Raw genomic sequence first — 10,466 nt, 5'->3', positions numbered from 1 at the left:
GCTCACTGTTCATCCAAATGATCGGCTTCAGTTAGCAGCAGTAGCGAAGGAATCGCTCGATCGGGTTCAGTTAATAGCCATCGATCGATCGCTCAGGTTCAGTAACGCGTAGCCTGCAGTGCAATCGCTCGGGTTCAGTTAGAGCCCAACGCCTCGCTCGGGTTCAGTTAGAGCCAACGCCTCACACACACACACACACACGCGTATGTGTACGAGAGAAACGCGCATCGCTCGGCCCCCGACCTCCCACCGTAACCGGGAACTCCCTGAAATTTTCCTCCCCCTCGCTTCTACCACGGTTTTTTCCGTCATGGACGGCCCAAAGAATGTCATGCAGCTGCGTCTCCGGCCCGCCCAGGACGAAAAGCCCATTTTCTGTCATGATTTTTTGTCATAGAAGTAGGAGCCCACCACATCTATGATGATACCGGGTTTTGTCACAATTATCGTCATAGAAGTGTCATATGACAGAAAAAAAATTGTTCGGCCCAAAATGTCACGGATGTGTCTTTTTTTGTAGTGGCAGGTCATTCCCACTCCCAAACCCGGTGAGAGCATTGTATTCATCTCTCACTTCCTCTGAGGGCTAGGCCTCGCTCTGGATCCCTTTGTTAGGGGGCGCATGTTTTATTATGGGCTGGATTTCCATGACCTGGCCCCGGATTTCCTCCTTCACATCTCGTTGTTCATCGTCGTGTGTGAGGCCTTCCTCTGCATTACCCCACACTTCGGCCTGTGGCTCAAGACCTTCAATGTGAAGCCGAAGATAATCGAGGGGCGACACGCAAAATGCGGTGGTGCCGTAATAAGCAAAAGCGCTGATGTTCCATGGCCAGAGGAATCCTTCCCAGAGGTGTCCAGTTTATGGCAGCGGGAGTGGTTTTATATCACAGCTCCCTGGAGTGCCAAGTGGGAAGCCGCCCCTGCCTTTCGCTCGGGCCCCCCACCACAACTGACGTCATGGATCAACAAGGGGCTGGACTGGGGGCCAATAAATGATGTGCCGATATTGTAGAGTCGCATCCGAGATCTCCTCGAGAGAGATGTCAGTCTGGTCTCGGTAATGCAAATCATGCTAGTTCATCGGGTCCCGCCTTGAAAACGTCGACCCTTCCGTATGTGGGAGTTCAACCCGGAAGGACCGCGAATTATTCAGCACTTCCTCGGCATGACGCTTGAAGAGATGTACAAATTGTTCTTTGGACCACAAATAAGGTGTCCGGACACCACCGAGGATGCGGGTCTGAGCTGCAATCGCCCAGATACCCAAGTAAGTAAACCCGTGGCCGAACATGCTATCTTTTTATTTATCATAACATCATTCTGAAAAGTCACTCTTTGACCAGGACTGGGTAACAAAGGTGAAGATGATCAGGTGTTCGGCCCCCCTTCCCGAAGGCTCAGCAAATCCAGTACTAGCCAGAATGCTCGAGTCGGCGCCTTATCAGGCGCCCTCAGGGGGAGATAAAGGGGGGAATAAAGAGGTTGAAAGCGGGCCTCGCTCATTATTCATCCAAACCGTAGGAATTAGCGCCTCCGCGAAGGAGGATAACTAGGGAGAAGAATCTGAAATTCCCTCTCCCCAAGGAAGGAAGAGGACCACCTCTGAAGACCCGGAAACAATGGTTTCCAAATGGGGGAAGAAATCTTTGCCAGAGGGTCCTGCCTCGGAGGGTACTCTTGCCGCACAGTGCCCGCAAGGGGATCAGCCCTCTACCGAGCTGTAAATAAACAAAAAGTACTTAATAGTAAAAATATCCTACATTACTTCTGAAGATAATACCGAAGCATATATCTTGTAGTTTGGATCATAGACCTTCTCGATAGAGTTCGTCTTCGGGGGATCTTCTTCCGGAGATGATGGAGAGCGAAACACCTCCCCCTGCCACCCCGCCTCATGAGGCGGGAAACCCTGAAGTGTCGTCACGGAGGGTTTCTCCTGATCCGCCAAGGCCAGAGGGTAATCCTTTGGCCACCCGAAGTCCTCAGTATTCGGCTCCTAAAGAGAGCAACAAAAAGAGTCCGGAACCGTCCAGTGTGCGATCGAACGCACTGAAGGATCTTGTGGAGCAAGCGGCCATCTTAGAAGTGCATCGTACGCTAATGGGTACGGTGATTGAGAGTATTTCATCTGCCAAAAGCGGGTTGCATGAAGCTTTTATGAGTCTACTGAAAGGCTTTGAGGTACATGAAATAGTGTGTTTTTGACAGTACCGCACATGTTAGGCGTGCCCTATGCAGATAGTAGCCCCTGAGACCCTGGTTGCCATCGAGAACGGCGGCAAACAGAGGATCATAGTTCCAGGTAATAATTAGACCGCCTTCATGTGCAGGTGGCTGAAGATCCGGTGGCTAGCCGGACTAGTGAGTTTGCCGAGCTGAAGCGGCAACTTGATGCGGCAGATGCCGACATCGTGCTTGTCAACAAGCGGCTCGACGAGGCACAGGGTATGTGATTTCTCCGGTGATCAACACATAGTAAGAGGAGCATGATGCCAGTATCTTTAATATGTTGAGACTGCAGATGGAGCTGCCACTTTGGAGACCCTTCGGGCGGAACTTGCCCGAGCCAAGGAACAAGCAAGGAATAGCGATGCGGCCGCTCTAAAGGCGGTCGAAGAGCTGAGGGCCGAACAGGCCGCGCATTGCCAAAGCAAGGAGAGAATGGCCAAGATGGCCGTTGAGTTGAAAGATGTCGCCGACCGTTACCAGCTTCTTGAAAAAGAAAGCCGAGCGAAGGCGACGGACCTGGAGAAGGCCATGGTAGCAGCCAAGGAAGCCCGCTCTAAAATCAGAGCGGCGAAGGAGGAGCTGCGTCAAGCTAGAGATATCGCGGCTGGTAAGCCCTTTTTGTTGCGGACGAAGTTTGGAGATCCGAAGTATGCCCCTCTTGATCAACTATGGAGTTCGGCATACGCATACGTGGATTTGGCAGCCAGTGATGCTGATGCGGCCGAGTACTTCAAGGATCAAAAAGATCGTGAAGTGGAAAAGTTGTTTTGGTCACAGTTCCATGCTCCAGTGCGCCCGCTCCTGTTGAATGAGCGAATGGCCGAGTGGGCCGAGCTCCATAGGTTGTCCGGACTTGCCATGAGGTCTATTGTGGATCGTCTGTGGCCGGAAGGGCCAAGGCCGAATAGTTACTTTAGATTAGTGCAAAAATTCCTCGGTGTTGTGCCGCACATCGACGCTATGAAAAGGTCGGCGTGCATAGAGGGTGCGCGGATGGCACTTGCCCGTGTCAAGACATACTGGGCAAAGATGGAGGCCACCACTATTGCAACCCAGAGTTTGGCCGTAGGCCGAGTGTCTGCCGAGCACTACTTTGAAGAAGTCCTTGAAGGCGCTCGTTCAATAGAGGCTCAGTGCTCGAAGAATATTATGTTCTAGTGACATGTATTCCCATTGTAAAACAATGTTTTATTGAATTATAAAGGTTGTGTTTATACTTTTGCCTGAAAGTATTATTATGCCTCATGTGAGGCTGTTTATGTATATATGTATATAACCTGAAAGTTTGCAGTCGTCGGCTTCAGCCCCCACACATATAATGCAGGGGTGTTCACAAAAAACGCGTATTCACACTTGATGCAACGTCTTGGTCCATTAAGGAGGTGGTAGCGCAGCGAATGAGGCAATCAGACTATATTGCTTTAACACTTTTTCACTTAGCCATAGGAGTTTGACGGTGGGACTACTATATAGCCCATGGTACTTCCACGCTTGTCCGAATACGGGGCGCGTATGTACATGACCGAGAAACGGCCCTTCGTTAATGCGGAGGAATCCCGAAGATTCCGCTAAGTCATCGAGTGGTTGACCAGTCTGGCGCTTTATCATGATAGTCAGCTTTCGGCTTTCTCTACTAAGGTGCTCATCTGGATGAACCAGGGCACAATCGCAATAGTTCTCCCGGTGCCGCCTTAGCCGATAGAGCAGAACGTAAGGTAGCAAAACACGGGAGCCGGGCAAACCCAACATTTGACCAAAGACATGATTCAGAGCTGATGCATATAAGGCCAAACTCGCGACGCCGAACACTCCCTAAGGTATTCGGTCTTTATAGCATAGGCCGCGCTAAAACAATGCCCTTAATAATAAACCCCGAGTATCCAGGTACGTGCAATATTATGACGTGGTGACATGCCAATAACGTCAGCATCCTTCTTGGTTGTATTGAGTATCCGGAGGATGTGAACAACAAGAGACAGTAAAAAAGGTTCACGCAAGGTCTTAATCTGAAAAGAAACCTTTAAGCAGGTCCCTGCTGCACGTCTGCGCCTGTGTCTCCATTGTGCCATATCCTGGACGGGTGTAGCATGATTGTCATCTGTAAAAGAGAAGAACTTAGGTGAAAGTTGTTGTGCCAGAAAATTGGTTATTATCAATAAACCATTAAAATTCAAGATAAGTCAAGTTGACTCGTCTAACCGTGTCCGCGGTCTTGACGACCTGTCTTTTATTCTGGTTGGTGAAGCCGTCTAGTGCTCGGCTGTTAAAGCTGTCGCACGTTCTTCCGCGTGTAGAGAACGCTCAATATTTCCACTAACTATGATGGTGCCACGTGGACCAGTCATCTTGAGCTTGAGAGAAGCGTAATGCGGTACTGCATTAAAACAAGCAAAAGCCGCTCTTCCGAGTAGTGCTTGATAGCCGCTTCGGAATGGAGCGATATCAAAGGTTAACTTTTCACTTCCGATGTTGTCGGGAGAACCGAATACAACCTCTAGTAGTAGAGAGCCCATGGAGCGGGCGTCTGGGACTTGTATTACTCCCTTGAAGGTAGTATTACTGTGGCTGATTTTTGTCGGGTCTATCCCCATTTTGCGGACTATGTCCTGATATATCAGATTTAGACCACTGCCGCCGTCCATGAGGACTCGTGTGAGATGGTATCAGTTTATTATTGGGCCTAACACCAAGGCAGCCAATCCTTCATATCGGATGCTTGTCGGGTGATCCCTGCGATCAAAAGTGATCGGGTAGGCCAACCAGGGGTTGAACTTTGGGGTGATGGGCTCTACGACGCGTATGTCTCGGAGTGCATGTTTGCTTCTCCTCTTCGTCACGTGGATCATGTTTACTGTTTTAACCTCTGGTGGGAATTTTTTCTGTCCTCCAGTGCTTTGCTGGCGAGGTTCATCCTCACCTTCGCTTGGTGTCTCCCTCCCCTTGTGTTCGGCGTTTAGCTTACCAGCCTGCTTGAAGACCCAGCATTCTCTGTGGGTGTGATTTGCAGGTTTATCGGGGCTGCCATGAATCTGACATAGTTTGTCTAGAATCTTGTTTAGGTTGGACGGTCCATCTCTGCTGCCTTTGAAAGGCTTTTTCCGCTGACCTGGTCGAGAGCCCCTGAATGTGGCATTTACCGTCGTATTATCTGGGCTGTCTTCTTTATTTCGATGCTTGCTTTTACTGCGTCGTGGTTTTCCATTGCCATCCCTGACTTCGGATGTGCTTGGGTCGCTGGTGCGACTACGGCCTACCAGCTGTCTTCGCCCGCGCAAAAGCGGGTCATGAGGCTTGTCAGGACTTCCATTGTTCTCGGTTTTTCTTGGTCGGGGTGTATGGCGAGCCATTCGTCTCAGACGATGTACTTGAAAGCTGCTAAGGCTTCGGCGTCCGGACAGTCGACAATTTGGTTCTTCTTAGTGAGAAACCTGTTCCAAAGCTTTCGGGCTGACTCTCCGGGCTGTGGAATTATATGAGTTAAGTCGTCTGCATCTAAAGGTCGGACATAGGTCCCTTGAAAATTAGCCCGAAAAGCATCCTCGAGCTCCTCCCAACTTCCAATTGAGTTTTCGGGGAGGCTTTTCAGCCAGTGTCGAGCTGGTCCTTTAAGCTTGAGGGGTAAGTACTTGATGGCGTGGAGATCGTCCCCACGAGCCATATGGATATGGAGGATAAAGTCCTCATTCCAGACCCCAGGGTCCGTGGTCCCATCATACGCCTCTATGTTCACTGGTTTGAATCCTTCTGGGAATTCGTGGTGCAGCACTTCATTAGTGAAACATAGGGGGTGTGCGGCACCCCTGTATTCAGATGTATCAGGGTGTTCGGACGGTTGTAGTATTCGGTTTTGATTTTGTGCCGGAGTGCGCTTCCTAGATCCATAGAGTTACGTCATGCTCGTCGTGATTGTGTGGCGCACCTAATATGGGCTCGAATCCGTCGAAGATCAAGTCTCCACGCATGTCGGCAGTGTAGTTTAAGTTTCTGAACCTGGCCTTATGGCCAGGGGCGTAGCTCTCGATCTGCTCCAGATGGCCAAGCAAGTTGGCCCGCAGTGCGAAGCCGCCGAATACAAAGATCTATCCGGGGAGGAAAACCTCACCCTGAACGGCATCATTACCGATGATTGAAGGAGCCATCAAGCCTTTATGGTGACGGCACAGTGGAACTCTCAATGAAAGGACCAATGTCGGTGTCAAAACCGGCGGATCTCGTGTAGGGGGTCCCGAACTGTGCGTCTAAGACGGATGGTAACAAGAGGCAGGGGACACGATGTTTACCCAGGTTTGGGCCCTCTTGATGGAGGTAATACCCTACGTCCTGCTTGATTGATATTGATGATATGAGTATTACAAGAATTGATCTACCACGAGATTGTAGAGGCTAAACCCTAGAAGCTAGCCTATGGTATGATTGTTGTTGTCCTACGGACTAAACCCTCCGGTTTATATAGACACTGGAGGGGGCTAGGGTTACCAGAGTCGGTTACAAGGGAGGAGATCTACATATCCGTATTTCCAAGCTTGCCTTCCACGCCAAGGAAAGTCCCATCCGGACACGGGACGAAGTCTTCAATCTTGTATCTTCATAGTCCGACAATCCGGCCAAAGGATATAGTCCGGCTGTCCGGAGACCCCCTAATCCAGGACTCCCTCAGAGAGTGACCTTAATGAATTTAGCACATCGCCGGAAGGCGAGTGCTGAAAGATATCCATGGAGGTAAACTCCATGATCAGTGCCCAATCGGATTTGATAGGCACGGACGCAGGCGGCTCGGAGCCTATGGCCGGGGACGAATCCAATGGTTCGGCAACACGGCTCTCGCAGGAGGTGAAGTCAGTATTCAGCTCTATCACCACTGAGAGTGCGGCCTCCATGGCAGGGTCTATCCACCCGTCCTTGGATGGAGTACTTTGCTCCGGATTAAGGGCCGGAGTAGTTCCAGATGCGATCTGCTGAACACTGTCCGACGGTAGAGTTACGTCATGCTCGCCGTGATTGTGCGGCGCACCTGACATGCGCTCGAATCCGTCGAAGATCAAGTCTCCGCGGATGTCGGCGGTGTAGTTTAAGTTTCCGAACCTGACCTGATGGCCAGGGGCGTAGCTCTCGATCTGCTCCAGATGGCCAAGCGAGTTGGCCCGCAGTGCGAAGCCGCCGAATACAAAGATCTGTCCGGGGAGGAAAACCTCACCCTGAACAGCATCATTACTGATGATCGAAGGAGCCATCCTTTACGGTGACGGCACAGTGGAACTCTCAATGAAAGCACCAATGTCGGTGTCAAAACTGGCGGATCTCTGGTAGGGGGTCCCGAACTGTGCGTCTAAGGAGGATGGTAATAGGAGGCGGGGGACACGATGTTTACCCAGGTTCGGGCCCTCTTGATGGAGGTAATACCCTACGTCATGCTTGATTCTGATGATATGAGTATTACAAGAATTGATCTACCACGAGATCGTAGAGGCTAAACCCTAGAAGCTAGCCTATGGTATGATTGTTGTTGTCCTACGGACTAAACCCTCCGGTTTATATAGACACGGGAGGGGGCTAGGGTTACACAGAGTCGGTTACAAGGGAGGAGATCTACATATCCAAGGAAAGTCCCATCCGGACACGGGAGGAAGTCTTCAATCTCGTATCTTCGTAGTCCGACAATCCGGCCAAAGGATACAGTCCGGCTGTCCAGAGACCCCCTAATCCAGGACTCCCTCAGTCCTCCCCAAGCTTGAAGCCACGTGCCCGATCAGATGGTCCCAGTGCCCCATCACATTCAACTCGGCAGACCAGCTCAAGTGCGCAGCTACCGCTGGCACCCTCCCGATGCTTTGCTCCCCAATCATCAGTAACGTTCAAGTTACCAAGACCCTCATCGACGGCGGCGCAGGGCTCAATGTCCTGTCCGTCGACACGTTCGATAGCCTCCAAGTGCCGTATGACCAGCTTCAGCCCACCAAGCCTTTCTCAGGAGTGGCCGACGGTTCCACCACACCGATAGGGTAGGTCCGCCTCCTTGTCACCTTCGGGGAACGCAAGAACTACCGCACCGAGCTCATCGACTTCGACGTTGCGCACATCCGCCTGCCATACAATGCCATCCTCGGGTATCCAACCCTTGCCAAGTTTATGGAAGTGACCCATCACGGCTACAATGTCCTCAAGATGCCGGGAAGTAGCGGGATCATCGCGGTCCCATGTGAAGAAAGAGATGCGGTGTGCTCCCTCGAGCGTGCCTTCCAAGCTGCAGCAGTCGACGACCCCGACAGCAAGGGCGAGGGCCCTCCTGAGGCCATCCCCAAGAAACAGAAGCTGCGATGCGTAGGACCTCAGGAGGGTGACGCCACAGCCGGAGTCTCATCAGGATCAGCGCCCACTCCAGGGCGTCTCCCTCCATCGCATAGGAAGGTGCGCCCGGCGCCCTTCTTGGGTAGGGCTCGGGGGCTTTCTTCTGGAAGGCCTCAGACTTTGCCCACATCATGAGGGAGGCGCTCGAGCACCACTTGGAGGCATGCTTCACAGCACGTTTCCCTCAGGAGGGCACAGGGCAAGGATTGCCCACCGCTCAGGAGTTCATCACCAAGACCACCCAGGAATTGCAAGACGCAAGGGCCATGTGCGGCGACTGCCGCTCACGAGACGCAGCTGCCCATCCTGGCGAGGATGTCGGGCTGCGTGTTTGCATCGATGTTCCAGGGCTCAACAGGGACGCTTCTCAGGAGCTTTTTTGGCCTTCGCGTGTGGGACGCTGTGAGGGCCCACCGCACAGCTGCGTCTGCATGCCCTTTGGCCTGCCAAGTGTATCGTCCGCCTACCAGCGCAACTTGCGGCACATCCTAGCAGCTCAGGAGGCCAGGCACCCCCGCCGTCCTGATGGAGATGGAGACGGTCCTCAAGGAACCACCTGAGCCCCCAAAGCCTCCCGAGGCTCAGAGCTCCGGTGGCTCATGAGGAGCAACCCTTTCACCGTGCACCTTCAGCTGCCCCAACTCTCCTTCGTCAACATGACCAGGTGACATCTTTCCGAGTTCATTTAGCTGGGAGCGCCCCTCAAGCTACATCGTCCCCAGGCCGTGTGGGTCCGTCCCTGTGCCATATATCCCTTTTTATGTCTTCAGCTTACCTTGTTGGGGGCGCACGTCGGGCAGCATCATCCCTAAGCTACACGGGCCTGACCTAGTGGCACATATCTCTCATGCACTTACTTAAGCCAGCTGCTCTCATGTTTGATCTACCTATGATTACTACCTGCTCAATCATCACCTCCCACGAGGCCTCCGCACGGTGGCACGGCGTTGGTGCATGGGTCCGTCCCTACCATGTCGATAAACCTGAGCGGTCGAGCTCTGGCTCGTGGCACGCCCCGCGCATGTCACCTCACCAGGCCCTCAGTGCCTTCACCTCTTCGTGGAGCAACCAGCGGCAGGCTAGCAACCATAACGGAAGATCGTGTTCTTCCTTGTGCTGGCTCGCAGGAATCTCACGAGGATAGCACCAGGTGGCACCGCGAGCTCCCACCTCTTCCCAGTAATCCGCTTGCACGTTAAAAGGGGGGCTCCTGAGCATCGTGACTCAGGAGCTCTTACTGGCTCTCCAGCACTCATCCCCTGGCCTTGACCATGGCACGCGACCTGGCATACCAGCAACGGCTGAGCTCGCTCGAGGGCCGGGACCTGAGGACGTAGAGCGCAAAGGAGAGCATTGAAAGGGGAGGACTCGTATGTGCCTGACCTAGCTATGTTGCGGATGTTTGCGCACAGGTCTGGCACATCGCGAGGAACCGACCCGGACCACCAAGATAAGTCACGAGCTCAGATCAGCCAACTGTTGGGACCTAGGGGACACACTCGCCGCAACCCTGTTGCGGCAACATCACCTCCCTTTCTTATCTTACCACAGCTGCTTGAGCACTAAAGGGGACCCCCTGAGCATCGTGCCTCAGAGGCTCTTACTGGACCTCAGGCCACTCACCTCCTGGCCTTGACCACGACATGCGACCTGGAATACCAGCGATGGCTGAAGCTTGCCTGGGGACCGGGACCTATCGGCATAGAGAAACAAGTTGTCGCGAGGTTGGAAAGGGAAGACCGAGCCTAAACAGGACTTGCGCTAACAAGGCTTCCTTAATTGAGATAACATCAACATAGACACTGCAAACCCTTTACATGCCCCCACAGGGTACTTCTTGATTCCTCGCATGGAACAAAAGACGCAAACCTAGGAGAATCCTATCTACA

Source organism: Triticum dicoccoides, chromosome 4A, assembly GCF_002162155.2.
Source record: "Triticum dicoccoides isolate Atlit2015 ecotype Zavitan chromosome 4A, WEW_v2.0, whole genome shotgun sequence".
Lineage (NCBI taxonomy): Eukaryota > Viridiplantae > Streptophyta > Magnoliopsida > Poales > Poaceae > Triticum > Triticum dicoccoides.
Note: the sequence above shows the minus strand (reverse complement) of the source record.